The sequence below is a fragment of the Tubulanus polymorphus genome, chromosome 3 (genome assembly GCF_964204645.1).
Source record: "Tubulanus polymorphus chromosome 3, tnTubPoly1.2, whole genome shotgun sequence".
Classification (NCBI taxonomy): domain Eukaryota; kingdom Metazoa; phylum Nemertea; class Palaeonemertea; order Tubulaniformes; family Tubulanidae; genus Tubulanus; species Tubulanus polymorphus.
The window spans coordinates 13,262,101-13,272,423 of NC_134027.1; the positions used below are offsets into that span (position 1 = coordinate 13,262,101).

The 10,323-nt window shown below is 36.8% G+C and overlaps 1 protein-coding gene across 1 annotated transcript in view; it reads right to left on the reverse strand.

Annotated features, from left to right (window-relative positions):
- The window catches only part of LOC141902037 (protein kish-B-like), a 40,810-nt gene extending 34,943 nt beyond the window's left edge, over nucleotides 1-5,867 (reverse strand). Inside the window, exon 1 of the mRNA XM_074789674.1 lies at nucleotides 5,559-5,867. The gene's annotated coding sequence lies outside the window, so the exon portion shown is untranslated. The remainder of the gene's footprint in view (nucleotides 1-5,558) is intronic.
- Nucleotides 5,868-10,323: the final 4,456 nt, after the last annotated feature.

Consider the following 10,323-nt stretch of genomic DNA (forward strand, 5'->3'; position numbering starts at 1 on the left):
TATACTTTGTAATTTGTTAATCATATATATATGGAAAATAAACTTGAAAACAAATTGCAATGAAAAATGGCAAACTATTAGGTAGCTACAGGACTCAGAATTCAGGCCAAAATTGACATTTTTGGGCACAAAAAAGGTCACAGGACAGCCATCTTGAGTCCGATCGACCCAATTTTTCTCATGCTGATAGGCCCTTAGGGGATACAAATATATACAAACGATCAAGGTAATTGATATAATTGATAAAAGCGTCTCCAAAATTTACCTCGTAAATTTCAAAAATGTGTAAAAAGTGCTGATTTTTGCCAACAACAATGGCTGCCAGTCGGCCATCTTGATTCTGATAGGGCAAGTTTTTGGGTTGAAGATGTGTCTAGGGTAGATACATGTGTAACCCAAATATCAAGAAATTACATTGAAGCATCTTCAAAACATCCCAAAATAACTGGATTCCATCTACGGATGGAGGGACGAACCACGGACGAAAAGTGAACACAATAGCCCGCTGGGACTAAAGTCCCACATGGGCTAAAAACCTTCAAAAAAGAAAATTCTTTTCAACCGATTTATTTTACGTTTCATTAATAGGGCCTAACATTTTCTTCTGCCGAATTTTTGGATACTTTTCTCACAGATATAAATTTTTTGTGCATATTTGCAATGCATACTTTGTTGCATCCTAAATATTATTTTTTTCTCACAGAATTCATTTTCTTTGATATATGAATTGACAATTTGCAATGCCAAGTCTTGCCCAGGCCAGTTTGCAGTTCACCCCTCTCTTCCTTTCATAGTCTTGGAATAAACCTGTTGGATCAGTTTCGTTTCACAAAGAAGTTCCAAATTTCTTCATTAATTGAGTATATCAATTATCGATCCTCTCTGTGAAACTGGACCTACCTAGTCTGAATACCAGTCGTTGTTACGGGTTCCCTACAACGTCTGACGCCAAAATGTCATAGGGGAGGGTGACCTGATTTCGGCACAGTAAATTTTTACGGCAATTTTCTATCTGAATTATATGCAATTCATGATAAATAATCACTTACTGGATGACCATATCATTTAGAGACCGTAACATAGGTCAACCTCCCCTACAGAGGTTAACTCCTGTTTTTTGCAATGTAAGAAATGCAGGGTTCATAGTCTCCATGACGAGTCTCATTCCAAGCACCTTTCTACCCCCTATTCAATGACCCGATTCGTTGATCAAATTGACAATATTTAGATCACAATTAACTGACTTCGACTATTAAATGTATTTTATCAAACTACTATATTTGACAGAGAAATGTTAGCTTCTCCCATGTTACTAATACTGAGACTTCGATGGCATATTTTACGCCAGGTTTCCCTTACATCTTCAGTTTGAGGTAAGTTAATGGTGTTTTACAGGGATGAAAATGGCCCATATTGAAAAAGTCGGAAAATATTTTCAAAAAAAGGAATTTTTTTGGGGAACAAAAATCAGTAACTTTTAGCCAAAAAACTTACTTCCTTTTGGTCAAAATGTTAATAATTTGGGCCTGAATTAGCGCCGCATTTTGAACGAGACGCCATCTATTTCAACCTGACCTGAGAGCATTCCGAATGGCCTAGCTCGCTCATTTTTTGGTAGTACATACCTGATAAAGGTCTTAGTAGGACCAGAAAGGACTGGCAATAGAACTAAATCATCATTTTTTAATCCATTTGAAACTGTATTGAAGAATATCCAAAAAGACTTCACTGAAAGGGGTTAAATGAAGAGAAGTGACTCCATGATTTGAAAGTTTAACAATACGTTTCCATGCCTAAATACCAAACTTCAGTTGGTAGGCATGGAGACATATTGTTAAACTTTCAAATCATGGAGTCTCTTTTCTCTCATGAACCCCTTCAGATAAAGACTTTTTGGATATCCTTCAATACAGTTTAAAGTGGATTAAAAAACAATGTTAAAGGTCGACTGCCTGTCCTTTCTGGTACTACTAAGACCTTTATCAGGTATGTACTACCAAAAATGAGCAAGCTAGGCCACCCGGAATGCTCTCAAGTCAGGTTGAAATAGACATTAGACAAGGACCCACCGTGCTCAACGATACTAGGTATGTTCATGTCCACGCGGGGCGCAACTATTATTGATTAGGTTAAGTGAGATGCGCGTTTTTTCTACGCGTTTTGACATCGCGTAGTAAAATCATTCATAAAACCTGTCTATCAATGCAAATGAGCTTAAATCCTCTGGAATCAACCAATAAGATCGATCTTTATCACTTGAGGGTTGGTTTACCGATAAATCCGCATTTTAGTCGAAGAAAATAGAAATCGAAAAATACCCTTTTTCAAGAGCAAAATTCGTCAGCTTAGGACACGGAATATGCGACGAATCATTAGGAATCGAAAGGTTTAGGATCTTATAATTCAAATACTGAAGACCGCATGATCTTAATTCGTGTCGGGGCTGAGCGATCGCTGCCGGAAAAGTCGATGTCTAAGTTTTGCGTTGAAGCGAGCGATACAAAATGGTGGCTGGCACTTGTTATTGAATGACGACGCGCCGCGCTGCTCGTGATGAGATCAATATTTAACAATTATTTATCGGTCTAGCGGTGAATTATTGTATTCATTTTCTGATTCATAATTATATATCACCAATTCTGAATATTAGGACAGATTTAGCGAAATGATCGGTAAAAATTTTTTTTTGCTCGCGCAGACCACCACTACGCTCCCGTCAGTAAAGCGGCTGTTGAAAGGGATAAATTGAGGCTTGTGATGGGCAAAAATAGAGGCGCATGATGGGACAGTGAGGCTCCCGAGGGGATTTTCCAAAAGCAGCAAAATTGAAATATATATAAAATATTGTTGAAATCTAGCTCAAAACAAAACAAATGGATTATTATTTATTTATTATTAGTAGTATTATTACTATTGCTTGGTTTATGTTTCTAAACTGATTGATTTTATTATGATATCATGAATGTACTTCAAATTTCAGCGTTTCGAGCTAGGCCAAGCCTGATTTTCTGCTATTCTTTACTAAAATTCATTTAGCAAATAACATTTATAATTGGTATATTTAAATCAATTTGCAATAGGAGCCTATAGACCTGACTGACAGGCCCTAACAATCAAGTTTTTTTCTTTAAAGTATGTAGTGAAAAAAATAATTTCACCTGAAATCATATCAATATTTCTAAATATTATACAATTTTTCTTGCCGTTACCATGGAAACCAAATAATGATAATCTATTATATAATAATAGATATTCCTAGATAAACTTAGGGCAAACATAAACTATTGATAGGGCCTAACTAGTTTTTCTATCCCCTTTATACATCATAACTTTCGATCTAACATCGATATTTCCATTATTTTACCATTTTTTGGCCCGTTTCCATGGAAACCATAGGCATTTGGGATCAGATAAAAATTTTGGGTCTTTCATCTTTCACCTGAAAGTGCTATGAGTGTATTGCTCTTTAAATTTCTAGTCTATGTCTTAGTTAATGAGATAGGCCTATTGGAGTTTGTTTACATGAAATATTGCCTTCTTAGATCACAGTTTTTGGGTATCGAAACATGAAGACACTTTTCACTCAAATTTTCAAACTTCCATTTGGGACATCTCGAAAACTACTGAAGATAATTCAAAAATTTAAAAAGAATATTGTTATTTGAGCCCTCCCCATTCCAACCAGCTTTCTTTCAGTAAGACTGGAGCTATTTCAATTTTTTATGGATATAGATAACCATACATACTTTTTTTCTGCGCATATGGGATCAATTTCTCATCCTTCAATGATTTACGAAATGTTTATTCACAAAAAAGCTTATTTTCTGGTGTTCATTCTTTTTATCCAAGACAATATTTGGGGTAATTTTCTTTCAACACACGTCGACGGTGCCTCGGCGAAAAAATCTACTTTTTTAAATTTAAATTAGCCTAAAGTTTACATTTAAATCAATGGCTGTAGTAACGAGGCGTCCGCCACTTATTAGATTTCATCTATTTATTACATGCACAGGGGCTCATATTTGAAGTGTGGGGGTGAACTGTAGCTTACATCATCCAGTATCCCTGGTACTATAGGGCCTATATATAAAAAGAAAAGGGTGGAAACTCCTATACAGACACTTCGATTTAAAACTGCTGTAACTCCTAAAATATCCAAAGGATTTCGATGAAATCTGTTTTAAATTGTTCAGAACATCCTATATTTTCTAAATATGTCTACTTGGAGGCCATTTGATAACATTTAACCACTGAAAATCGCGATTTAATGCGCCAGAGACCCCCAAAATAACTTGTACTGCAATTGCTATGGCAGCAAAAATCCTCTACCTTTCAACTTCAAGTGAAGAGCTTGTGGTGATTTCAGCGTCTAAATCCAACAAACGATACATCAATCGAAGCACAATATCTTATATTTTGTTCACAACCAGAATTTATTCATCAAGTGAACGTATTCTGAGTTTTAAATCGAAATGTCTGTAGGTATAGGAGTTTCCACCCTTTTCTTTATATAATATATATATATATATATATATATATATATATATATATATATATATAGTATCAGGGATACTGGTAGTCAGTAACCTGACTGTGGTTTAGTTTCACGATCGGATATCACAAACCACATATTGGTATAAGCCTATCCGATTATAAAAAGCTTACCACCAACAATTAGGTAACTAACCAGGTTGATTAAAATACGTAGATTTAGGTATCTACGTAAATTTACGTATCGTACATAATTTTACGTAGGTCAAAGAATAACCTATAGGCCTAGCCCCTACTTTAGGCCAGTGGTACACCCTGTATCAGACGGCACATCTGATTGGCTTTCACTCCATAATATTAACCAATGATCGAAGTTCTTTTTGAAAAAGTTTGGTATTTCTATCTCAACTGTGTTAATAGGGGTGACAGGTTCGTACGGATTACTCTGGAATGTTCGTATGGGAAGGGATAGGGTTAGGGTAAGGTGAGGCTATATGTAGTTAAAACATTCGACCGACTGTCAGCGAGCTGGGTGGTCTAGTGGTATGATGCTGCACTAGTAATTTACTGGCCCGGGTTCGAGTCTCGCTCGATCCACTCTATTTTTCTCTAGCCTAACTCTATTCTCCACACTTTCCTTGAATTTTCTAAGTCGCGCACCTCTGTACGCATGCACGGTGTTAATCAGCCAATCAGCGACAGTTATTAGCGTACAGATCCTAGTTCTGTACGAATAGCCTCCAGAGTAATCCGTACGGGTCCGTACGAGTAGCCACACCGTAACTTTAAATACAATATGGAGTCGAGATAAAACATCAAAATCAAAGAGAGTGCATAACGGTGAAAACTTGCAAACTTTCTCAATAGCTAAATACGTAAATTTACGTACAGTACATAAATTTACGTAGATACGTAAATCTACGTATTTTAATCGACCTGCTAACTACTAGTTACTGACTACAGTTCACCCCCAAACTTTTCAAATACGAGCCCCTGTGTGATTACAATTTAGGCTACATGTCCCCGTGGGACAAGGCAAGAAATTATGATAGGACAATAAATTAAACCTTGTCCTTGGTTCTCGATCGCAAATTATGAGTTATGAACAGACTGCCAGCTGCCGTGGACGTCGTGACGTGTTATATTTGTCGTTTAATCCGTGCTAACACAAATGCCAATGTGAAGCTCCGACTTCGATATCATCAACAACCTCCACTCACCAATGTTGCAGTAGGGGTTGCTCCGAGTACACAAATTCAAATCATTTATGTTTAGTACCGGAAGTGCATCGGTTATGGGGCGACTTTGACGATCTATAATTGCTCACTCTCCTGAACCCTCTAGCTTACTCATATAAACTCTCCTGAAATTATCAAAAATCATCAACTTTCATTTCCTTCCACTTTATTTCTTCATTTCCCTTTCGTTTTTATTCCCTGGGTGCTTGCGACAGCGGCCTAAAGGCTTTGCTTGGCCCACACTGAAAGCTACTGTTCTCTCTCGCTTTTTATAATTGTGCTTTGTTTAAAAAAATTGTAAATTTTATTGTTTGTTTTCTCTCAACCTGTGTACATAGCCTATCATGCTTTCTGTGAAATAAATTTGAACTTGAACTTGAACTTGAACTTGTCTGTGTAGATTTTATATATGTCTAGATATTGTATTCTATGCAAATAAATATTTTGAATTGAATTGTCTAAAGAACAAACTTACCTCTAACCACCATTCGGGTTTTTCGTTCCGATATTGATTTTAATGTTTTAGATGCAACCTGAATGATTCATTTCAGGACTTCATCCAGTCCTGAGAGTGGGTTCGAGCCCGAAAATGTACAATTGGCAACTACACGATTTAAAAAAAAAAATGCGATGGCGAGCCTAAAGTCTATTTATTTTTGATTGTCCACGATCTTTTCGGAGAAAGGTGCGATATTTCTGAATAGCAAGAATAGCATTATATTTGATGTTCTTGCTTTTATAAACGTTATTCTATAGAAAATATGTGCTATTGTACAATTTTGCGATTCTATGCTTTTATACTGCTATTGTAATGTTACTACGCTCCTCTTTATTATAGCACGGAAGTGCCCGCTTTTCTAACGATCGTAAGAATAGCGTACGATCGCAATACGATCGCGTGCTCCTGTGCTATTGTGCTCCTCTTCATGTAACTATGAACGGAAGTGCTTTTCTAACGATCGTAAGAATATCGTGCGATCGCAATACGATCGCGTGCTCCTGTGCTATTGTGCTCCTCTTCATGTAACTATGAACGGAAGTGCTTTTCTAACGATCGTAAGATTAGTGTACGATCGCAATACGATCGCGTGCTCCTGTGCTATTGTGCTCCTCTTCATGTAACTATGAACGGAAGCGCTTTTCTAACGATCGTAAGAATAGCGTGCGATCGCAATACGATCGCGTGCTCCTGTGCTATTGTGCTCCTCTTCATGTAACTATGAACGGAAGTGCTTTTCTAACGATGGTAAGATTAGCGTACGATCGCAATACGATCGCGTGCTCCTGTGCTATTAGTAATAGGGGTAATGGGCTTTCAAGTCAAAGGTCGAAGGGTCGAGCTCGTAAAAAAATGAAAATAACAATAATTTACTGTTGAATTAGTCGCGCACACTCCTAATTCAACTGTAAATTATTGTTATTTTCATTTTTTTACTCACTCGCCCCCTCAACCTTTAACCTGAAAGCCCATTACCCCTATTACTCTTAAAATATTGATATATATATATATATATATATATATATATATATATATATATATATATATATATATATATATATATATAAACATAATTTACATGAATAACATATAAATTGATAGATTATTCAATATAAAAGTGTTATTAAAGTGTGAGTAAAAAAGTAACGAGTAGGCCTAATTAACGAGCTCTTATAAATAGATATAGGCCTATAGATATATTTTAAACATATTTCAATATTTATATTTGGTATGAGTTAGATTTTTAAACATTAAAAGTGTTAGTAAAGTGTGATTGAAATAATTCATATTTAAATCATTGAATATTTATATTTATATGCGTTAAATTCTTATTTTCAATATAAAAAGTAACGAGTAATTAACGAGTGAAATAATTCATATTTAAAACAGTGAATATTTATATTTATATGCGTTAAATTCTTATTTTATGTTTAAAAGTAACGAGTAATTAACGAGTTGATGAAAATATCAATTTTAATAAAAAAATTACTTATAAATATGAATGAACAGATACTACAGTTCAAAGATATCGATTTAAATGAATTAGAAAAATATTTTATTTCTGGACTGCACAACTTCACTGGTTCGATTAAGACCTATTTGAGGTATGCACACCCAGAATTAAGCAAAATATCCCAATAAGATCGCGGACAATCAAAAATAAATAGACTTTTAGGCCCATGGGTCCAAACCATAGCTTATTGGGCAGCAGTATTAACCCTCGCTCCTTTTCCTCAAGTTAAACCACTGTTATATTATAATGTCGGCCTCGTGATATCATTCCAGAAATTTCAATAAAATTTCAATTCTACATAGCTAAAAATCAATTTTGAACAGTAGTTTTCTTTTTTTTTTAATTGAAATTTTACTGTAAAACTCAGAAAAGTAAACAAAATCTTTAAGTTTAGTCACATATTTATTTATTCCAAAACAGTTTTAGACGGTTGATCCTACCATACCTTGTACATGTTATGAAATATCTTTATTTGAAATAAAACAGTGTCGATGAAGTATTAAAGTAGCCATTAAAGTAACTAATAATTGTACAGTCTGCAAATAGAAGAGAAGTACCTCATTAGGCTTATAATTGCAGTAATTGTAAAACTAATGTGAACGCCCTTCTCCTCCAGCGATCGTGAGGGGTAATCAGGGGTCGCACACGTTGTAGTATCGATCCGACAATCCGACGATTCCCTTGTTCCTCGTCGCAGCAGCTTTGTTGGAAGTGTATTGTTACCCAGTTGTGTTACAGTTATTGTATGTATAGTGTTTCTATGGTATACTGACTTCAGTCTGTTCAGTGTGAATCATTCAGTGTTTATACTTGACTTACCCCTATAAACTGTACCTATATAAATATATGTTTACTGACCACAGTCAGTACCAGCCACAGTACTTTAATAAATGTTCGACGTTGTAATATTATACGTCTGGTGTCGTCGTTAGTTTTATGGGTGTTGTTCGACCCTGGAGCTTGGATCCGAAAAGGAATTGGGTATTTCGGCCCTGGAGTTTCGTCCGTAACAGTACAACCTTGGCCTTTGGCTTCAATCACCAGTAAAAAGGAGTTCCTTCCTCGCCTCTCCACCAACCGACAAACTTGCGACAAACACAATATCTTATAATAACTATCAAATATTTATTCATCAACCAGCTATGTTACCGCCATTCGCGGAATCAATACGACCCACATCATGAGATCAAACCCACAACCAGAACATAAATGAGAGGGCGCCACAGCCTGGACTGTCGTTCCAGAAAACAAGAGACTACTCACCAAATGTCATTTATGAATGTCTGTCACATACTCCCCAGAGCCGTAAAATATCGTCCTTGATATTTCAAAGTGTATCTGAACAAACTGTACACGAACTGGGACAGCATAATAAGAAGTATAAAATGTCAAGGCCAACAACAACTGATTTCAACAGTCAACCACATGATACAATAAACGATGTGACAACACGTTCCCTCCCCTTTTTTGAATAGTTTTTTTTCTTTTATTTTTTTTATATCACATTGCATATACCAAACGAGATTACATGTTACATTCTATTCTATACCAGTCCGGATCAGTAAGCGCATCTAACCATTTAGGATTCTCTAAAACCTCCGGAATTTTTGCATATTCCAGAAACAATTCAATCTTCCTACGATCCGTTTGCATGTTAAACTTTAGAAATTCTCCCGAATGCTGCCAAGCTGGGGGTCGTCTCGTCCGCGGTCGTGGCACAAGACGCTCCTCCGAACTCGGACTCGGCTTGTCAACATCCAGTGATGTTGGAACAGAGGATGAACTAACTGGCACGCTATCCACAGACAAAGGGCTCAACGGAGGAGTGTCCGCGTTAATCAAAAATGGATGCTCCACAGAATCGATTGTTTCATCAGCTCCCGGTGATTCCGGAACAGGAGACATATCCGATCGCACAATTTCCTCAGAAATTGGAGCTGGAGAAACTCTCTCATTAGAACTTCGAGATAACACGGTGTCCGCACCCGCATTCTCAGACTCAACGACAGGAGGTTCCTCCGCAGTTTCCACATCGTGTGAGACAAGTACCCAGTCTTCCTCGTCGGACCTATCGCCTGCTACTTCGACAACTACTTCCTCCGGCATATTAGTATTACCGAAAACAAATTTCTCTGGAGTAACTGGATTTAGGTTTGCTTCCTTTCCTTGGAATGATTCCTCACTGTCACGCAAAGGAGTAGCCAAAGGTAATAACTTATTCCTATGCAGAATCCTCCTACCTCCACCTTCCATTCTTTTTACCTCGTAAACAGGCACATCTCCAGTTACCTTGTTTTCCACGATATAAGGTACCGATTCCCAGCGGTCAGCTTATTTATGCCGTTCCCTGAATCCTTCACGTTTGACCAACACCATATCACCAGGCGTTAACACTGCACTCTTAGCTCTTCTGTCATACAACTCTTTCCATCTATCCCCTTGCCTAGTCAAGTGATCTGCTGCCATATTCCATGCCACTTCAAATTGATTTTCCATCTGCTTCACATACACTGTAGTCAACGTCACGCTTTCTTTATTTCCCCAACCAAATTTCTGATCAACTGACGGTCTAGGTCTTCTTC